The sequence below is a fragment of the Aquarana catesbeiana genome, linkage group LG06 (genome assembly GCF_042186555.1).
Source record: "Aquarana catesbeiana isolate 2022-GZ linkage group LG06, ASM4218655v1, whole genome shotgun sequence".
NCBI classification, from domain to species: domain Eukaryota; kingdom Metazoa; phylum Chordata; class Amphibia; order Anura; family Ranidae; genus Aquarana; species Aquarana catesbeiana.
The window spans coordinates 291,628,004-291,651,352 of NC_133329.1; positions in this window are offsets into that span (position 1 = coordinate 291,628,004).

Here is a 23,349-nt window from a genome sequence, read left to right on the forward strand (position 1 = left end):
TTTGAAGGAAAAAACTCATTTAAAACTACCCGCGGCTATTGCATTGCCGACAATACACATAGAAGTTCATTGATAAAAACGGCATGGGAATTCCCCAAAGGGGAACCCCGAACCAAAATTAAAAAAAAAAAATGACGTGGGAGTCCCCCTAAATTCCATACCAGGCCCTTCAGGTCTGGTATGGATATTAAGGGGAACCCCGGCCAAAATTTAAAAAAAAAAATGACGTGGGGTTCCCCCTAAATTCCATACCAGACCCTTCAGGTCTGGTATGGATTTTAAGGGGAACCCCGCGCCAAAAAAAAAAAAAAAAACGGCGTGGGGTCCCCCCAAAAATCCATACCAGACCCTTATCCGAGCACGCAACCTGGCAGGCCGCAGGAAAAGAGGGGGGGACGAGAGTGCGGCCCCCCCTCCCTCCTGAACCGTACCAGGCCACATGCCCTCAACATTGGGAGGGTGCTTTGGGGTAGCCCCCCAAAACACCTTGTCCCCATGTTGATGAGGACAAGGGCCTCATCCCCACAACCCTGGCCGGTGGTTGTGGGGGTCTGCGGGCGGGGGGCTTATCGGAATCTGGAAGCCCCCTTTAACAAGGTGACCCCCAGATCCCGGCCCCCCCCCTGTGTGAAATGGTAAGGGGGTACATAAGTACCCCTACCATTTCACGAAGAAAGTGTCAAAAATGTTAAAAATGACAAGAGACAGTTTTTGACAATTCCTTTATTTAAATGCTTCTTCTTTCTTCTATCTTCCTTCATCTTCTGGTTCTTCTGGCTCTTCTGGTTCTTCCTCCGGCGTTCTCGTCCAGCATCTCCTCCGCGGCGTCTTCTATCTTCTTCTCCTCGGGCCGCTCCGCACCCATGGCATAGGGGGGAGGCTCCCGCTCTTCTCTTCTTCTTTTCTTCTCTTCTGTTCTTCTTCATTTTCTTCTCCGGGCCGCTCCGCAATCCATGCTGGCATGGAGGGAGGCTCCCGCTGTGTGACGGCGCTCCTCGTCTGACAGTTCTTAAATAACGGGGGGCGGGGCCACCCGGTGACCCCGCCCCCCTCTGACGCACGGTGACTTGACGGGACTTCCCTGTGGCATTCCCCGTGACGTCACAGGGAAGTCCCCGTCAAGTCACCGTGCGTCAGAGGGGGGCGGGGTTCACCGGGTGGCCCCGCCCACCCGGTTATTTAAGAACTGTTAGACGAGGAGCGCCGTCACACAGCGGGAGCCTCCCTCCATGCCAGCATGGATTGCGGAGCGGCCCGGAGAAGAAAATGAAGAATAACAGAAGAGAAGAAAAGAAGAAGAGAAGAGCGGGAGCCTCCCCCCTATGCCATGGGTGCGGAGCGGCCCGAGGAGAAGAAGATAGAAGACGCCGCGGAGGAGATGCTGGACGAGAACGCCGGAGGAAGAACCAGAAGAGCCAGAAGAACCAGAAGAACCAGAAGATGAAGGAAGATAGAAGAAAGAAGAAGCATTTAAATAAAGGAATTGTCAAAAACTGTCTCTTGTCATTTTTAACATTTTTGACACTTTTTACGTGAAATGGTAGGGGTACTTATGTACCCCTTTACCATTTCACACAGGGGGGGGGCCGGGATCTGGGGGTCACCTTGTTAAAGGGGGCTTCCAGATTCCGATAAGCCCCCCACCCGCAGACCCCCACAACCACCGGCCAGGGTTGTGGGGATGAGGCCCTTGTCCTCATCAACATGGGGACAAGGTGTTTTGGGGGGCTACCCCAAAGCACCCTCCCAATGTTGAGGGCATGTGGCCTGGTACGGTTCAGGAGGGAGGGGGGGCCGCACTCTCGTCCCCCCCTCTTTTCCTGCGGCCTGCCAGGTTGCGTGCTCGGATAAGGGTCTGGTATGGATGTTTGGGGGGACCCCACGCCGTTTTTTTTTTTTTTTTTGGCGCGGGGTTCCCCTTAAAATCCATACCAGACCTGAAGGGTCTGGTATGGAATTTAGGGGGAACCCCACGTCATTTTTTTTTTTTAATTTTGGCCGGGGTTCCCCTTAATATCCATACCAGACCTGAAGGGCCTGGTATGGAATTTAGGAGGACTCCCACGTCATATTTTTTTTTTAATTTTGGTTCGGGGTTCCCCTTTGGGGAATTCCCATGCCGTTTTTATCAATGAACTTCTATGTGTATTGTCGGCAATGCAATAGCCGCGGGTAGTTTTAAATGAGTTTTTTCCTTCAAAATGTCATTTTGCTGTCTGACTGTTCTAAACACAGGAAACATGCGCCCCTTTACAGGCATACTATAGACACCCCCCAGGTACGAAATTTAAAGGGATATTACACTTTTATTGTTTGACTTTAAGCATTATTAAAATCACTGCTCCTGAAAAAACGGCCGTTTTTAAAACTTTTTTTTGCATTGATCCATGTCCCCTGGGGCAGGACCCAGGTCCCCAAACACTTTTTATGACAATAACTTGCATATAAGCCTTTAAAATTAGCACTTTTGATTATTCATGTTCGTGTCCCATAGACTTTAACGGTGTTCGCATGTTCGAACGAACTTTTTTCCTGTTCGCATGTTCTGGTGCGAACCGAACAGGGGGGTGTTCGGCTCATCCCTATTTATGACAATACCATGCATATAAGCCTTTAAAATTAGCACTTTTGATTTCTCCCATAGACAATTCATTATAGCCGCGAGTACTTTTAAATTACTTAATTTTTCCTTTAGAAATGTCATTTTGCTCTCGGACTGTTCTAAACATGGAAAAAATATGCCACTTTACAGGCATACTATAGACACCCTCCAGGCACGATATTTAAAGGAATATTTCATTTTTATTGTTTCACTTTAAGCATTAAAAAATCACTGTTCCTGAAAAAACAGACGTTTTTAAAAAAAATAATTTCATTGATACATGTCCCCTGGGGCAGGACCTGGGTCCCCAAACACTTTTCATGACAATAACTTGCATATAAGTCTTTAAAATGAACACTTTTGATTTTTCATGTTAATGTCCCATAGACTTTAACGGTGTTCTGGTGGCTTTCGAATTTGCCCCTAACACCGCATATTGTTTGTTGTTCGCAGAACATCCGAACAACCAAAGTTCGTCCCGAACTTATGCTCGGGCTGAACCGTTCGCCCATCCCTATTCCCGTCCAGCCTATAGCAGAATGACGGCTGGGCAGTGGTTCAGTTATCCTGACTGGACGTCATATGACATCTTTCAGGATAACAGCCAATGCACGCTCATGGTGGCTCTTTACCACCAGATCAGCCGTGTCCAATCACGGTTAATCACTGTGTAAACAGGAAAAGCCGTGTATTGACTTTTCCTCACTTTTCCTTGCTCTCCTGTCAGGGGGGTCTGGGTACAATGTACCCATACCCATTCACATAGGGGTGGGGGGCAGGATCTGGGGCCCCCTTGTTAAAGTGGGCTTCCATATTCTGATAAGCCCCCACCTGCAGACCCCAATAATCAATGGCCAGGGTTGTCAGGAAGAGGCCCTTGTCACCATCAACATGGGGACAAGGTTCTTTGGCGGGGACCCCAAAGCACCCTCCCCATGTTGAGGGCAAGTGGCCTGGTATGGTTCAGGAGGGGAGGCTCGCTTGACCCCCCTTTCCTGGCCTGCCAGGCTGCTTGCGCGGATAAGGGTCTGGACCCCACACCGATATCTCCAAAGTAAACTAAGCAACAATTGTGTATAAATATACTAAAAATGCGTTTACAAATAGTAATCAATCCAAATTAGTGCCAATAAATAAATAAATTAGATATATTCCCTGTGATAAGTGTTGAATCCTCCGTAATAAAAAATAAATAAATGATAAACTTATAAAGGTGCAATATATATACAATTGATGAGTATAAATAGATAAATAGTGCCAATAGAATCTGATTAAATATAGATGATTAAATTCATGAGATAGGATAAGTAACAGGCGACAGTTCAATCCTCAGTAATCTGGGATATCTGGATTTCTGCAGTACTTATTTGTTCACCCTCTGAGCTATTTCTTCCACAGCCACAATGAATGGTAATTTTCTCAGTATCAAGTGGTTTTATGTAAAATAAACAAAGAGAGAAAACATTGCGCAATATTGTTACAATAAAAGTTCAAAGGCAAAACAGCACAGTGAAACACTCACGTGTGCCTGACTTGTTTTAGGCATGCAGATAAGCAGATAGGCAGATCTCAGCTGGCTTTTAAGGACAAGGCTTGCTACGCAAGCTGCTGCTGCTTGATACAATGTATTCAGCAGACTGTGTCCTAGGCTCCTCCCACGCGTTACATCACTGACACGTGACTTTCTGGTCTTAATGAGGTAATATCATATAAATATTTTATATGATATTGCCATCATTTTCAGCCAAATCAACTTCCTGGGTATCAGTTTATTATTTTAGATCTAAGAGGTAATTGGATATGTGTCTGTACTTAAGCTCTGTTCTACTCCACAACCATCTGGGATATACAGATCCAGCGTTTTTGCCACTATTGTGGCATCCTTTAATATTCAATTGATTTGAAGTAGTTTATGCTTCATTAAATACATATGAATTTTTCAAATGTATTGTATGATTTGTATATATTCTGTTTATTTTATGTTTTATGAACTGTATAAGAGGTTACTGCCGCTCTCCAATGCACAGTCTTTTGACTGAATGCCTCTCAGTCCTGCGCCTGCCTTGTGTCCCCTCGGCGGATGTGTGATCTTCCTGGTGTGTGGGGTTGCGTCCATGGTCCTCTGGATCCGTCCCCTTACTTGCACTGATTGGAGCTTGGGTTGTCTGCCCTTTGGCTGCCTTTTTCTTGCATGCGCTCTGTGGGAGATCAGACCCTGTGACGTCACACAGCAGAAGAATGGCTGTGACCAAAAACACGTACTTTCAGTAGTCTATGATTTCATCGCTGACATATTTTTTTTTTTATACCATCTGAACCTGGTGAAGTTTCTGTTGTCTTCTCAAACGATAAAACAGTGGATAAAACAGTGGAACATTTGCTGAATGTCAGCCACAACAGCAAATGGTTTTGTCTGAAGCGGAGCAAAATTCTTGTAAGGTTGTTGTTCAGATTAGGCCTAGTGAAAAGGACATTATTGATGAGAACACCTTCATATCGAGCACTTGAGGCAAAGACCACTCTCTCCTGCCATACTTTGCCTCTGGAGGATTACATGTAGAAAGGATCGGACTGTTTTGAAATGAATGAAGTGCTTGCACATGATCATCGCTATCACATTCTATACACTTAATAGTAGTCTAAGGCCCCTTTCACACAGCAAGCCCTCCTGGATCCGCCTGTCTGTTTTTCAGGCGGATCCAAGCGGGCCATCCATTGACTCCTATGGGGAGATGGATGTCAGTGGAGACCCGTCTGCCATGCGATGCGATAAAATCAGGTATATGGCGATACGTTCGCCATCCGTCTTGGCAGATCGGATCAGATGAGATCTGATGAAAACGGACATGCTGTCCATTTTCATCCGATCTCTCCATAGGAATCAGAGGCGCTCTGACAGGCCCCTCCCTGCTCAGTGAGCAGAGACGGACCTGTCATCCCCCGGCTCAGAGGAGATCAACGGAGAGAGTGGATCCGCTAAGTGGATCCGTCTTGTGTGGAAAAGGCCTTACAGTCTTTAAAATGTTGTTTTGTGGGTGTACAGCATTTCAAGCAAACCCTGCATTTTTTTTTTAAAGCTCTGCCTTCTTGCAAGGGTTTCTTTTTGAAACATATACACTTCCTAAGCAGTTTGGTTTGTTATCAATGGGACATTTGTGATTTGGGTTATATTTTTTTGTTCTGATCAATCTTTTAAGGGACTGGAGTAGGTGTAGTTTGAACATCAGTTCTTTTCACAGACACTAGACCTCTGCAGTCTCCATGTAAAACCTGCAGACCTCGAAGAAGGTGGGCCAAGAGAGTTGTACTCCTCAAAGGAGAAACTTGGAAAATTCTTAGTATCTTCAATTCTCCTAATGAACTCACAAAAGTAGGAAAAGGAAAGAAAGGAAACCTTTTTTTTCCTGTATGCCATAAGGTAACTTGGAGACTATTGGGTTAACCTCACTAGTGGTATCTAGGTAACTGCGGCTGGGTAGATGGGTATCAGCAGAGAGTTGGAGCTTCAAGAGGAGAGCTCTTGAAACTTTAGAATGTCTCTGCCAGATAATTTTGGGAAGGTTTGCATCCTTTTAAATGAAGCGTCCTTAATGGCTTATGGACTGCCAAAGCTATGCCGAAGTCTGTCCCAAGAAGCCTTAAGACCTGCAGTAGGGTTGTCAATGTAAATAGTTTGGAGCCTTTTTCATCAGATTTCATCATTCATCAGATTGAGGACCTAGCCACCTGATAAATAGATCTGTAGTTGTGACATCTGGTTCACTGATGGTGGCTTTGAAGGTGGATTTCCATTCTCTGTAGTTTTCAGGTTTGTCATCAAACGTGAGACATGATGAGCTCTTTGTGAAGCATGTATTTAGCGAACTGTGACATGTCTGTGTTTTCGGACTTTGGATATACAGTTGTATGTGGAACAACGTCAATTACATTGGCGGGTGTGCTAAGATTGAATGATTTTGAGAGGCATAGTGGTGCAAAGGTGTTCATATCTGACATGGCTGGCTTAGAGTTGATTACCATTTGGATTGCAGCTTTAGAGAAGTATACATGGTTGGAGGTAATTGACTAGCCTTATGGTAGAATGTATTGTCTATTTTCTGCATAGCGGTGTGTGCAGTATGCTGCAGTGTAAAGACCTGTTGTACTGAGGGATGAATAATAAGATTGTCTTGAGAGGGGGCAGGCACAATATACTGACTTTGGTTAATGGATACAACTGCTGTGGCTGGGAGCTGACGTTTTGAGTGAGAGTGTGAGGAATATGATATATACAATGCAACTGAGTGTCCATGTCCGCTGCTGTTACCTCCTTGAGCTTTGACAATAAAACCTGGAAGCTGATTGGTTTCTATGCAGAGCTACATCAGATTTTGCATGTTACAGTTTTAGTAAATTCCTCCCATTGTTTCTCCAAAGCTTCGGTCTCTGCTTTCTTGTGTGCAGTTTCTGCTTCCACCTCTGCTTTCTTGCATGCAACTTCTGCTTCCACCTCTGCTTCCATCGGTGCTTTCTTGCGTGAAGTTTTTATGGCTTCTGCTTCCATCCCTGCTTTCTTGTGTGCGGCTTCTGTGTTTTCTTGCATGCAGTTTCTGTGACTCCTGCTTCCATCTCTGCTTGTTTGCATTTGGCTTCAGTTTCCATCTCTGCTTTCTTTCGGGCCAAGGCTGCCTGAATTTTAAAAGCTTCAGCAATAGTATGGGCTTTAATAAGTTATTGGCTGAAAGTGGAGGATCTTGATTGCAGAGACTTGACAAATCTGGAGGAGTGCCTCGTAGAAGCAGAGTGATGAGATTTAGGGGTTGATTTACTAAAGGGAAAAAGACTGTGCACTTTGCAAAGTGCAATTCCTTTTTTTTTCCTTTTCTGCAAGTTATTGCCATAAAAAGTGCATGGGGACCCGGATACTGCCCTAGGGAACATGTATAAATGCAAAAAAACTTTTTAAAATGACTGTTTTTTCAGGAGCAGTGATTTTAATAATGCTTAAAGTGAAACAATAAAAATTAAATATTCTTTTAAATATCTTGCCTGGGGGGTCCCCTTAGTCTGCCTGTAAAGTGGCACATCTGTGTGATGTGTACAACAGTGCCGCAGCAAAATAATATTTCTAAAGGAAAAAATTTAATTAAACTTGCTCGCGGCTGTAATGTATTGCCGGCTCCCGGCAATATAATTGAAAAATCATTGAAAAAATCGGCATGGGTTCCCCCCCGTCCATACCAGGCCCTTTGGGTCTGGTATGGATTTTAAGGGGAACGCCACGCCAATTAAAAAAAAAAAACAGCGTGGGGTCCCCCCCAAAATCCATATCAGGCCCTTTGGGTCTTGCATAGATTTTAAGGGGAACTTCATGCCAAAATGTAAAAAAAAGGTGGCATGGGGTCCCCCCCAAAATCCATAACAGACACTTATGCGAGCAAGCAGCCTGGCAGGCAAAGGGAAAAGGGGGGGCGAGTGAGCATCCCCCCTCCTGAACCATACCAGGCCTCAACATGGGGAGGGTGCTTTGGGGTTCTCCCCAAAGCACCTTGTCCCCATGTTGATGCTAGCTCGGTGGTTGTGGGGGTCTGCGGCAGGGGGGCTTATCGGAAGCTGGAAGCCCCCTTCACAGCCAAGAGACAGCAGTCGGTGAGAGGCCTCCCATCGAGGCAGAGCTTTTTTTTTTTCTCAATTTTTCAGATCTGTCGGGCGGCGTTATTGAAGATGGATGGACATTACGGGACACTTTTTTTTTCCTTTTTTAATAAAGGAATTGGCAAAAACAGTCTATTGTGGTTTTTACTTTTTGACACTTTTTTTGGTGAATAGGTAGGGGTACAATGTACCCAATACCCATTCACATGCTGGGGAGCTTGTGCTTTTGAAACTTGCTGGCTGAATCCCCAGATAAAAATAGAAGAATGAAAGCCTAAAAAGGAAACTAACACAGCCATCACATCTAATGCCGCGTACACACGGTCGGACTTTTCGTCTACAAAAGTCCAACGGACGCTGACGGACTAAAGCTGGCTGGTAATCCGATCGTGTGTGGGCTTCTCCGGACTTTCAACGGACTTTTTTAGCCTCAAATCCGACGGACTTTAGATTTGAAGCATGCTTCAAATCTTTACGTCGTAAGTACGACGGACCCCGAAGTCCGCTCGTCTGTATGCTAGTCCGACGGACAAAAAAACGACGCATGCTCATAAGCAAAAACTAAACGGAAGCACTCGGTCTAGTAAAACTAGTGTTCGTATTGTAGGTAGCACATTCATCACGCTGCAAAATCTGTGATCGTTGAATGCAGCGCATTTTATTTCTTCTTTACGAAGGCTCTATAAAGAACGAAGGTGTTTTGCTGTTCATAATCAGAGTTCTCCCAAACTGATTTCTGGATTCTTTTTCTCTTTGATCTCATGAATGATATAGTATGCATTTTAAAAACAATGTTTCCATACTAATAATAGTTTTTCCCCTTTTTTTTTTTTAGGTTTGTAAAGTTACCACAAAGAACCCATTATTCTTTTTTTTTTTTTTTTTATAGTGATTATTTTTTAGTTTTTAGATAAAGTTAACCCAAAGCACCGTTTTTGGTTACGTAAATTTTTGGATTTTCAAGACTTACCACTTGAACATTATTAACATTAGTAATGTATTTTTGGTGTGTTTTTTTTCCAACTCAATGAGATTGTTGTCCCTTGTTAATTTAACATTGTGTGTAAAATCAATGATTTCAAAGAAAAAACATAAAAAGTCTTTTGCTAAACTCAAAAAATGATCCATTTATTCATGGTCAAAATAAAATAAAGAGGAAGTCAACGCTGGAAAAAGTCGGTGTACCAGAAAATTGGGATCTTGCGGAGTCCATATAAGAGGGAGCACAATCTGGTCCAAGAATCCCAGAGATCAACAGCACCAGCAGATGATCTAGATGTCCCCAGACTGTGGTCCTACAACAGCCTGCGTCTTCTGTCAGACCAGACTGAACCCAGGTCATCATTTTCTTCTCTTCCCTGCAGCCTTTCCTCCACGCTGCCCTGCAGCCTTCCCTGTAGCCTTCTTTTGAGGCTGTGGCTCTGGTGTTTCAGTTGTGGCAGGAGGAGGAGGAGGAGGAGGAGGAGGGGGGGCTGCCTCATGTAGTTGGGTGTTTTGTGTTAGCGTGCCCTGCAGCCCCTTATGGATTGTTTCCCCAAATAGGCGCTCACAAATGAGGCGCTGCTCCCTATTCATCTGAAGAAGCCTGCTGGCTAAGTAGCAGCCATAGGATTCTTCCGCTTCGGGGGGGCTCCTTAAAAAACGGGTGGCCTCTTGCATGAGGCGCAGGGATGCGTCCTGTGTGACCATCCCCTTCCTGGCCCTTTTTTTGGGAAGGTGGAGGGGAGGCACTTGGGATTCGGTCAGGCTCCTACTGGGCCCAGCCACCTCACTTGGCCCAGCCACCTCACTTGGCCCAGCCACCTCACTGGGAGCAGCCACCTCACTGGGAGCAGCCACCTCCTGCCTGACACTGGGCCCAGCCTCCTCCAGGATGATGGTGAATCCGGCCTCCTCCAGGCTGTCCATGGGCCTGGTCTCCTCCTGCCTGCCACTTTCCCCACATTCCTCCTGGATGGACTCATCCTGTGTATAAAAAAAAGGACAATAGTTTGAGTATATTTTTTTGGGTTCATCAATGACACACAGTTTGCTTCTCATGAATAGCAAATTCAATGTGAATACTTCTCTTTAATAAAAGAGTCTAATCAGACACCCTAATTATTTCAAGCAGGTGCCAAACATATTTAGCCACTACTGTCAATTGATATGTATACACAATTTTGAGTGCCAAATTATTTTAGACAATTATAACATCCAGTTAACATCATTAATATTAGTACAGTAAATATTTGTTAAAATAATTTACCTGACTCCAGATGGTCATATCTGGTTCATCCAGGATGGAAGACCCAGCTTGCTCCTCATCAGCCTCTGCTGGGGTGGAGGGAAGGGTGGAGGGAAGGGTTGAAAGTGATGGCCTGGCTTCATTCTGGTCATCCAGAAAACGTAGTTGATTATAGTACCACAGCCTGGGTACATAAACATCATCTGCTGATGCTCCTGATCTCCTTGATTCCTGGATCTTCTTATGCTCCCTCTTATACATGTTCCTCAAGCCCCCAATTTTCTTGAGCAATGTCTCCATTGTTGCTTCCGGGATGGTCGCCTGGACAAAGGCCAGAAGTCTCTCCAGCGTTGACTTCCTCACATGCTTAGCATAATACTGAGGGTGTTTCACCTCCCACAAATTCCTCATCTCTCGATATTTGGAAATAAAAGATGTAAGGAACTCTGGATCCTTAAATAGGGGATTCATTATATCTGGAAAAGATGAAGTCACAAGACAAAAAACACTTTTATTATAGGTTTCGGCTAACCCCTCATCATCTTCTCCCTATGTAGGCCTCATCAATCTATCAAGCCATATAGGCCGCTTGCTACAAAGTCATGACCATAAAACCCCAAAAAAATATATTTAAAATTACCTTTGTTTTGTAACGTCCTGGTCCACTATCACCTACGCACAGAACGTTCGTACGACACGTGCGCAAGGGCCCTCTTCATACACTACGCATGTGTGAAACTCCGCCTGCGTCGCCCGCCCCTGACGTTCGAAATTAACTCATGTTCTCCGCCACCTAATTCGACGCACAGAACGTACGTACGACACGTGCGCAAGGGCCCTCTTTATACACTACGCATGTGTGAAACTCCGCCTGCGTCGCCCGCCCCTGACGTTCGAAATTAACTCATGTTCTCCGCCCCCTAATTCGACGCACAGAACGTACGTACGACACGTGCGCAAGGCCCCTCTTTATACACTACGCATGTGTGAAACTCCGCCTGCGTCGCCCGCCCCTGACGTTCGATTTTAACTCATGTTCTCCGCCCATTTTTTGTTACGGCGCGTAGTGGAGTTAAAGAATGGCGGAGACACCTGAAATGTTGACGACCTCAGGTAGTGGAGACAGCCCGGAGGCTGGAACGTCAGCGAAATCTATGAGGCCTAGATTTAAGGCCTCTAATATGAGTTTTAAAGAGATGGTGGAGATGGTGGCCATTCTTCACAAAGACGACTATGATGGCAATTATGGGCCGTACGCACGGCCAAATTTGCGCAAGGCCAAAATCATGGCGAAGGTCGTGGAGACTTTGCAGGCATCTTTTGGGGTCCAGCGCTCCAAAGATCAACTGCGAAAAAGATGGTCTGACCTGAAACTCAGGGAGCCGGATCAATACCGACGTATCCGGAAAGTTCTTAAAAAAAGTAAGTACTTGTCGTGTTTTTCTCTTGTGTTTATTACCTTGTATACTGCTCCATGTGCTTTTCCTTCCTATCCGATTTTTTGTTCATCGTTTTAAACGATCTTTTAAGAAACCTCGTTACATATCTATAGATATATATCTATATATACATATACACATATATATACATACATATATATATATATACATATATATATACATATACATATATATATACATATATATATATATATACATATATATACACATACATATATATATATACATATATATATATACATATATATACACATATATATAACTATATATATATATAACTATATATATATATAACTATATATATATATATATATATATATATATATATATATATATATATATATATATATATATATATATATAACTATAGAGAGAGAGAGATATATATATATATATATATATATATTGAGAGATAGATATAGATATAGATATAGAGATATAGAGAGAGAGAGAGAGAGAGAGAGGGAGAAATATATAGAGAGAGAGAGAAATATAGAGATAGGTAGATAGATAGATATAGAAATGTAAAACATTCTTTTTGAAGATTTGAAGTTATCTTAATTTTTTGGCTTTACATTTAGTTAGATATTTAGAGATTTTGTTCCAGATATAGAGAGAGATCAAAAGATTATTAACTATATTTTGAGATATTGATATCTATCTATCCGATATGTCTTTCTAATTTTAAATATTGAGGTAAAATAGGAACTCTACACAAACCACTTCATTACAAATGTTGGAAAATTACTATGTACTAAAATATCTGTGTGCTAATTAGATTAATAATTTTTTGTTTCACATAGGGGAAAAATCACTCAGCCAACAACCAGAAGACAGTCCACCCCAAGCAAAACATGATTGGGAAATAAGCCCAAGTCCCATTGAGGATGTGGAGGAAGGAGAGGTGGGCGACATGGGCACCCCACCAGGTGAGTGTCTGACACACCAGCTTACGGTAATCTATGCATGGCTGCCTTTTATTTTATGTAATTTTTCTACTCTATTTTAGGTGATCTGGTTGTGCTTGAGTCAAGCAACAGCGCCACCCCCGAGGATGTTCATGAAGTATGCGACATGGGCACCCCACCAGGTCAGTGTTTGAGACACCAGCTTTATGGTAAGGTAAACTTATGTGTGCATATTTCTAAACATATTTTTTTTTTCATTCCACTTTAGGTCCAAGTGACTATTTCACCACAGACAGTGCCCAACGGCTAATTGCTCAAATCATGGCCTGGAATGGGGAGATCGATCAAATGCGGAATCGGCTGGATCGTATGCAGCAGGAAATGAAGGACATGATTGATGTTTTGGGTCGAATCTAAATGCCCTTTTTTAAACCCCAAAACATCAATCATGTCCTTCATTTCCTGTTTTGCTGACCCCATTCTGGGCCTTCTCTTTTTTTTTTTTGGCAGAACATAAATGGCTGTTTAACCTAATGTAAAAAAGGAGGGCTGTTTCTCGTAAATACCTCAAAAATCCACAAAAAAATAAAAATTGATTTTCAAAAAAACACAAAAAAAAAAAAAAAAAAAACTTGATTTTAAAAAACCAAAAAAATTCAAAAACTTGATTTTAAAAAACCAAAAAAATTCAAAAACTTGATTTTAAAAAACCAAAAAAATTCAAAAAACTTGATTTTAAAAAACCAAAAAAATTCAAAAACTTGATTTTAAAAAACCAAAAAAATTCAAAAACTTGATTTTAAAAAACCAAAAAAATTCAAAAACTTGATTTTAAAAAACCAAAAAAATTCAAAAACTTGATTTTAAAAAACCAAAAAAATTTAAAAACTTGATTTTAAAAAACCAAAAAAATTTAAAAAATTGATTTTAAAAAACCAAAAAAATTAAAAAACTTGATTTTAAAAAAACAAAAAAATTAAAAAAATTGATTTTAAAAAAACAAAAAAATTAAAAAAATTGATTTTAAAAAACCAAAAAAATTCAAAAACTTGATTTTAAAAAACCAAAAAAATTCAAAAACTTGATTTTAAAAAACCAAAAAAATTCAAAAACTTGATTTTAAAAAACCAAAAAAATTCAAAAACTTGATTTTAAAAAACCAAAAAAATTCAAAAACTTGATTTTAAAAAACCAAAAAAATTCAAAAACTTGATTTTAAAAAACCAAAAAAATTCAAAAACTTGATTTTAAAAAACCAAAAAAATTCAAAAACTTGATTTTAAAAAACCAAAAAAATTAAAAAACTTGATTTTAAAAAACCAAAAAAATTTAAAAAATTGATTTTAAAAAACCAAAAAAATTAAAAAACTTGATTTTAAAAAACCAAAAAAATTAAAAAACTTGATTTTAAAAAACCAAAAAAATTAAAAAACTTGATTTTAAAAAACCAAAAAAATTAAAAAACTTGATTTGAAAAAACCAAAAAAATTAAAAAACTTGATTTTAAAAAACCAAAAAAAATTAATATACAAACTTTATTAAAAAAAAATAATAAAAACAAAAATAACTTGATAAAAAAAACAAACATAAACAAAAAAATTGCTTTAAAAAAAAAAAAAACAAAACAAAACTTGATTTTCCCAAAACAAAAAAAAAAGCCTGTTTGTGAAAATCAAAAAGCCAAAAATATTTTTTTGTGGATTAGGTATAAATATTTAGATATAATTATATTTTGCTACATTATTAAGATATCATTCTATTTTTGTCTATGAACATTTTATACTAAATGCAGAACTGAATGCATAACAACCATTAATAAAAACATCTCCTTATAGGAATTAAATAAATGTGTGGTTTGTTATTTCAAGGCTCAGTATCATTTTAGTTATAATTGTAAAAAAGTTGTTTACAGTGGCAATGGAGCTTATTTAGACATTTAAAATTACAATACAGTTGGCACTACAACTGCTCGACCATAACCTAGGAGACAGCCCAAAAGAAAGGCAAGCAATAAATATAATGCAAGATTTCATCAATAATTTTTTTATTGTCAAAAATTATATATCCTGGCCCATTGCAATGGCCCCCCTACCCATAAAATAATTAACATATTGCTGTCTAACTTGACGGGCACTTTGGGGGGCCAAGCCAGTACGGACAGTATCCAGGCCTGTAAGGTTGGCTTCTATTTGTCCGGCCTCAGGCCCAACTGTGCCTATATAATTTGGAGAATGCTTATTTAAAAAGTTGTGCAGAATGCAGCACGATAAAATGATAAAATTAAGTTTGTATTCCGCCAAATTAATGGCTGTTTGAAACAGGCGGAACCGGCTGGCCAGAATTCCAAACGCATTCTCAACCACTCTTCTAGCTCTGGCCAGCCGGTAATTAAAAACCCTCCTCTCCGGGGTGAGGGTTCTTTGGGGGAATGGCCTCATGAGGTGCTTGCTGAGAGCGAAGGCTTCATCGGCAATGAAGACAAAGGGGAGTCCTTCCACGTTATCCTCATCAGGTGGCAATCCCAGGCCACCACTCTGGAGACGCTGGCAGAACTCCGTCTGGGCAAATACTCCTCCATCCGACATCCGGCCATTCTTCCCCACGTCCACATATAAAAAATCATAGTGTGCCGACACCACCGCCATTAAAACAATACTGTGGAACCCCTTATAATTAAAATAATATGACCCCGAATGGGGTGGTGGCACAATGTGGACATGTTTCCCATCTATAGCCCCTCCACAATTGGGAAAGTCCCAACGGCTGGCAAAATGGGATGCCACAGTCTGCCATTCCTGTGGCGTTGAAGGAAACTGGGAAATCAAACAAGAAAACCAAAATCAATTAATTTGGAAGCTAACATTGCAAGAAAATTAGACAATTAAAAACATTATTCCCCAGCATCAGTATAACATTCAATAATTTAATTGTTCTGGAATAACTAATATGGAAAGGCACACTTATCAGATTGCTCACCCCCTCTGATGGAACATTGATTACATTTTAGGGGGTTGTGAAATCCCTAAAAAAAATTACTTTTAGGACACGCAGGAATTTAGGGACTAAAAAGGCTACAAGACTGCAGTTGTCGCACTCTGCAGGTGCAGTTGCTAACCAGCTTACAGTAAATGAGGTAATGTAAAAAGGCATTCATGTTGCAAGGAGTACACAATCACATGCAAGGGCAATTAATGAAAACACTTTGAGGCTTGCATATGATTTGATGATGGAAATCAGCAGAGCTTCTGCTCATTTACTAAAGCACTGGAACAAATGCACTTGTAGAGTGCACATGCATTTTGCAAAGTGCAACATATATTTGCTTTAGACAAATCAACACCACAGAACATTCCAGCAAATTTTAACGAGGGTGGGGGTGGGGGGGTTGTGAAATCTAGATAATTGCTCATTAGCAGCACACTATTTGGAGTGAGTTTAGGTGGGGGGGGGTTGTGAAATCTAGATAATTGCTCATTAGCAGCACACTATTTGGAGTGAGTTTAGGTGGGGGGGGGGGGGGGTTGTGAAATCTAGATAATTGCTCATTAGCAGCACACTATTTGGAGTGAGTTTAGGTGGGGGGGGGGGGGGTTGTGAAATCTAGATAATTGCTCATTAGCAGCACACTATTTGGAGTGAGTTTAGGTGGGGGGGGGGGGGTTGTGAAATCTAGATAATTGCTCATTAGCAGCACACTAAATACACTCAAACAAAATACATTCCAAATGAGTAGACTAGGTGGATATGTTCCCATCACTTCATGCTGGGAAGGTTATTGAAGGACAATATACATGCATGACAAAAAATAACAGGAAAAAATTCCAGCATGTGTGAGGATAAAAAGGGGACATTCACACTATATTGCAATGATGGTAAGTAGTGTTTGAAGCAAGAAATACATTACATTATCAAAGATTACATAAAAGAACATGTGATGCTAATAAAAGAAAAATATCTTACCTTAATATAGTCCTTCTGCAGGACCTGTATGATGGCAGAACAGGTCTCTGGGATAATGATCCCCAGAGCCTGGGGGGAGATGCCTGTCGAGAACTTAAGGTCCTGCAGGCTTCTCCCTGTGGCCAAATACCGCAAGGTAGCGACCAGCCTCTGCTCCGGAGTGATGGCTTGCCTCATGCAGGTATCCTGCCTGCTGATATAGGGGGTCAGCAAAGCCAACAAACGGTCAAAAACGGGGTCCGTCATCCGGAGAAAGTTCCTGAAATCCTCAGGATTATTCTCACGGATCTCACGGAGCAAAGGCATGTGACAGAACTGGTCACGCTGAAGCAACCAATTCTTGGTCCATGAACTCCTCCTCGCCCTGTTCATGGACTGGTCTTGGGCTGAAGAATAAACTACAGCACCAAGCACATACAATGCACGAGCTCTACGACGAGTACGTACAGGTAACATGGCTTCAAAACGGTCGGCTGGTCAGAACGCACTAAACAGAACGCACTGAAGAACAGCAAGGCCTGTGAAGAACGACCTGAAAATCAGGAACGAGCGGCCAATAAAACAAAGATTTCTCAATGCCAACTGACCAAACGCACTGAAAAGCAGATACAAACCTCACAAGCACAGACTGAACAACAGTTAAAACGAACTGAAAAATACGAGTCTCACAAGCGCGAATCGTCTCTCACCAAACTTCTACTAACACGAGATAAACACGAGATTAGCAGAAGGAGCCCAAAGGGTGTCGTACGGGCTATTGAACTTCCGTTTTATAGTCTCGTCGGACTTGGTGTACGTCACCGCGTACTAGGCTGTCGTACTTTTGTGTGGTCGTGTGTGCGCAAGTCCGTTCGTAAGAAAGTCTGCCGCAAGTCCGCCGAAGGTACGTCGGAAGTCTGTCGGACAGGCTGTCGGACTTTTGTAGACGAAAAGTCCGACCGTGTGTACGCGGCATAAGAATTGATAAGCTGTAATATACTAAGTGTTTACTTTTGGGTTTAATACTGCTTTGTTGAGTGCCTATGAACTTGAACACATATACAGTACATGCCCAATATCCTTTGAGGTAAGGCAGATGGTCACATTTGTAGATTAGTAGCAGGGTTGCCGGTTTAGTCATCCCCCATGCATAGCACTCCCAGAATAGAAAACAAAACCTACTTGCTCAAAGGTTTAGAACAGCAGGTCATACTGGGTAGTATGTGTGATAGATATTATAATAAATTTTGCGCAATATCAAATCAAAATATATAAATCCACGTGGTATAAAATAAGTGAAAAAAACAAACAAAATTAGTGACAATTATGATAGTGGTAAATATGGCTATTGCTGCCAAGATCAAGTGTCTCTGTATTGCAGTTAATTGCTGTGGCCACTATCTCCTAATAATGGTGATAAATAATTTATATCCAAAATTAACGTAAATAGAAAACTTTATTTTCTGCAGCCATTAGTAATAGGTTGTTGGTGATATGTGCAAATAAATATTACCATGAAACATCAAAAATAATTCAAAAAAACTCAACATCAGTGCTCAATTATAATGCAGATACAAAGAATAAAAGTTCATTGGGGAGATAGATGGGTAGCGACATAAAAAAGTCTGTAAACATAGGTGAAATTCTTCTATTCAATTCTGGCACATATAGTGTGATGGATGTGTGACCCTGCTGGTGGTGTCTCCTATATATGGTCTCACAGAACCCTCACCTTCGAATTGTAGTAAAGCGGCATTAAGTGGTTATGGATTTCTGGTGTAGATGCTGTCACTGGAATCCTTGCTTTCTTTACTGTTAATCCTCCATCGTTCTTTCTATATACCTCCGATCTAGTTGTCTCAGCGGTGGGGGAGATAAAACAAATAGGGGAGGGGGAGAAAAGAAGGCTCCACTAGCGTAATAAAGTTTAAAAACGGAGGGGGGATATTTATTCTTAGGTAGTGCTCTTACATTCAAGACATTAAAAACAGGCAGAGTAATGAGAAAAAGTTCTGGCATTCTCAGCGCCCTCTCACTTGTGCTTCAAACGTGTGTACCGCTCCAGCCAATCCCTACGCGTTACAACACCGTCACGTGTCTTCATCTGGGGACTCCTGTTTTTAATGTCTCCACAGGGGTGTCCAAAGAAATGTAACATTCAAATAATCTAGTAGCTTTTGTGGTTAAGGCACGCATGGGTTTATATATCCTATATACAGGGCCATCTTAACAGCATCATGGGCCCCTGGGCACACACTGGGGCCCCTACAAACCTGTCCCAATTTTCGCACCTACTCTCAAAGTGAGATGAATTAAAGTATAATTCCTCACTGTGCCCAACATTGCAGCCTCACTGTGCCAACATTGCAGTCTCACTGTGCACCCATTGCAGCCTCACTGTGCCCAACATTGCAGCCTCGCTGTGCCAACATTGCAGCCTCGCTGTGCCAACATTGCAGCCTCACTGTGCCCCCATTGCAGCCTCACTATGCCCCTTGCAGCTTCACTGTGCCCCCATTGCAGACTCACTGTGCCCCCATTGCAGCCTCACCGTGCCCCCATTGTAGCTTCACTGTGCCCCTTGCAGCCTCACTGTGCCCCTTGCAGCCTCACTGTGCCCCTTGCAGCCTCACTGTGCCTCCATTGCAGATTCACTGTGGAAGAGGAAGGAAGAGGAGAGCCGGAGATCACAGAGCGGATAGCACGCTCTGAAGGTGAGCAGAGCGGGGGCAATTCCAATAGCTTCACTCTAGATCTGTAAAGATATGTGTGGGTAGGGGCAAGTGGCGCTACCTATATGGGTACGTATCGGTTATGTATTAGCTATATAGCTCAAAATTAATTGTGTGCTCTCCTAGTAGTGAATAAATGTGCTTGGGCAAACCCGTGTAATAAAGTGTATATATGCCCAATGGGATAATTATCCCGTAACAAGAAAACCAGTTTACCACCAAAGTGTATATGTATATACAAATGTGACAGAAAATATCATCAGTACCATTAATTGTAAATAATAAATAAATATGACTGCACACAACTCTCTCCTATTCTATAAAGGATTAACCTTATTTTACAATTCGTTCTTATATTTCCTACAGTGGCTAATATAGAGTCTTTTATCCGTCCACATCCAGTGCCATCCACTGGTTACATATTGTCCAGCGGAGCTACGGACCTACGTCATACGCGGAAGTCGGAGAGAGCGTGGAGCGCAGCTGAGGCGCACGCCGCTCAGCTGTTTGGCGTATATCCACGAGCTCCTCTCCGGGCTTGATCTCCCCTACGCAGTGTGATATTTTCACTCCTTCGGGAGTGTTAATTGGTTTTTAACTTTTATATTTATTTTTATAATACTGGTCATTGGACCTAATAATATTTTAAATAAATACAATACGTTATCACACGATGGGAGCCCTGTTTTCTTTTGTATGAGGATAAAGCCTAAACCTGAAGGACAGTTACACCTGGAGTGGAAGCCCCCTAAGGATAACCCCATTGGACAACCACATCGGATTCCAAGAAAGTATCGAGGATACCAGATGCTTTTTACCCCTGCAGGGGTGCAGGGAGCGGGTGAGTGGGGACCCTTGAGGGGGAGCACCTAAGTCACTGGATTTCAACTGTCATCACCACAGTCACTTCACGCAGGAATTTTTTGAATGAAATATCTTCAAGATAGAACTTTCACAATATTGATTTTTATCCACAATTTTTTATATATTACAACTGTGTTACAACTGGTATATTTTTGAAACAACGGATCACTTTATATACACATTTTTTTCTTATTTATATATATATATTGGTTGGTCACGTTAATTGTGCACAATGGATATTTAGTGGCAATATGTAACCAGTGGATGGCACTGGATGTGGACGGATAAAAGACTCTATATTAGACACTGTAGGAAATAAAAGAACGAATTGTAAAATAAGGTTAATCCTTTATAGAATAGGAGAGAGTTGTGTGCAGTCATATTTATTTATTATTTACAATTAATGGTACTGATGATATTTTCTGTCACATTTGTATATACATATACACTTTGGTGGTAAACTGGTTTTCTTGTTACGGGATAATTATCCCATTGGGCATATATACACTTTATTACATGGGTTTGCCCAAGCACATTTATTCACTACTAGGAGAGCACACAATTAATTTTGAGCTATATGGCTAATACATAACCGATACGTACCCATATAGGTAGCGCCACTTGCCCCTACCCACACATATCTTTACTTTCTATCTCATCCCTGCGGGGGTGAGCAAGGGGAGGCTGCAAGCCTTGGTCTGTGAGCGCGGAAATCTTAATCCTTTCACTCTAGATCTGACCGGCCCTGATGGGGCCCCATGTGCATCTGGGGCCCCTGGGCTCTGCCCAGGTGTGCCCGCTTGGAAAGACGGCCCTGCCTATATATCTACGAGGATCAGACAAGGGGGAACCAAGCACCCTATGTCCTGTCTATGACTGTGTCTTCAGGTCAAGTGTCTCCTAAAATCTGACTGAACAGTTTGCAGATGGTGTCACCTAGATTAACAGTAGGGCAATCCCCTAATGCATCCAGCCCCCAAACCTCGATCTGGGGGCTGGATGCAGCCCTTTGCTTGCCTTTATCTGGCCCTTGGGGCACATTTCCTCCCACTGATGCAAGACACTATCCCTTCCACTGACACTAACAATGAGGCGTAATTCCTGTTAATGGCATCAACAATGGGGCACTATTTCTCCCATTGACACCAATGATAGGGCACTATTACTGCCACTGACACCAACAATGGGGCACTACTCCTCCCACTGACACCAAAGATGGGGCACTACTCTAACAATTAGGCACTATCCCCCCCGACACCAACAATGGGGCACTATTCTTCCGCTGATACCAACGATGAGGCACTATTCCTCCCACTGACACCAACAATGGGGCACTACTCCTCCCACTGACACCAAAGATGGGGCACTATTCCTCCCACTGACATCAACAATGGGGCTCTACTCCTCCCACTGACACCAACAATGGGGCACTACTCCTCCCGCTGACACCAAAGATGGGACACTACTCCTCCCACTGACACCAACGATGGGGCACTATTTCTTCCACTGACATCAACAATGGGGTACTACTCCTCCCACAGACATGATGGAGCACTATTTCTTCTACTGACACCAACCATGGGGCACTATTAATTTCACTGACACCAATGATGGGGCACAAATGGGGCACTATAGCTCCCCCTAATGTCAAAGATGCACTGTTTACTCCCACTGACGCTAGGAGAATTCCAACTCCCAATGGCCACAATCTGGCCCCCCTCAAAGTCTGAGGGACAGTAAACTGGCCCTTTGTTTAGAAAGTTTGGAGACCCCTGCACTAATGCATACAGTTGTGCTCAAAAGTTCCCTTACCCTTGGAGAATTGGCAATATACAGTATGAACCATTTTTAAAGAAAATATGAGTGAGCAGGAAAACCACATTTATTTCTTATGGGATTCAATTTCAACTGTAGGTCATAACAGAATGGAACAATCCTAAAACAAAACATGACAACAAATAAACAAATGAAATGACCCCTGTTCAAAAGTCTGCATACCCTGAGTTCTTAAGAATGTGTATTGCCCCTTTAGCATCAATGACAGCATGCAGTCTTTTGTAATAGTTGTCTATGAAGCCCCAAATTCTTGCAGGTGGTATAATTGCCCATTTGAGTACCACAACAAAGATTAATAAACATTTTTGCTGCACAGGGATATTGAACAAATTTGTGATTGTGAAAAATATTATCAATAAACAATCAAACTAATATACATTAAATTTAAGAGCTGCTCGTTTGTACAGCTATCATAGCCAAAAAGTGTTGTATCACAATAAACCGCGCTCTCACTATTACCACAAAAACAAAACCATATGAAAACTTGTAAAAATGTTATAGAAAAATGTAAAATAATAATATATAAAATTAAGAAAGTCCAGTAAGAAAGTGATGAAAATTCACAGTGTTCTTTCCAAATATTCTAATAGATTTGTGCCCACCAACACCAAAAATAATGTCCACACCAGCTGTGTCTTCAGTGTGTCCTCTTTACCAACATACAAGCACACAGCTCAATAACCATATCTACTTGACCCCCATTACAGGTAGTCAAATATGGCATTTGATATCTGTTGATCCGCTTACATTTGCCATCCCTGGACACACCATCAATAGCGGTGCTTCTATGCCTTTGAAAACTCTTGAGTCGAGCCGTATTCCGGGGGGATAGAAGGGAAGCCTCATAATGCAGTATATCCAGTTTTATTTAAAATAGGTTAAAATTACACTTACAATGTTTAAATGTATTCACAGCATTCAAAAAATCCAGAAACGCTGGCCTGCGTTCCACCTGCGTTCCAGTATGGCGGAAGTGGCGTGTTACATTAGTCCCACCCTATGCACGTTTCGTCAGCGGGGTCACATGTCCAGACACATTGCTTCCTTAATAAACCCAACCGCCATATGGATATTATCCAATCCAAACCAATCCACTGGTATTTTGCTTTTACTCACCAATGGAGTGATAGATGGTTAATGAGTCACC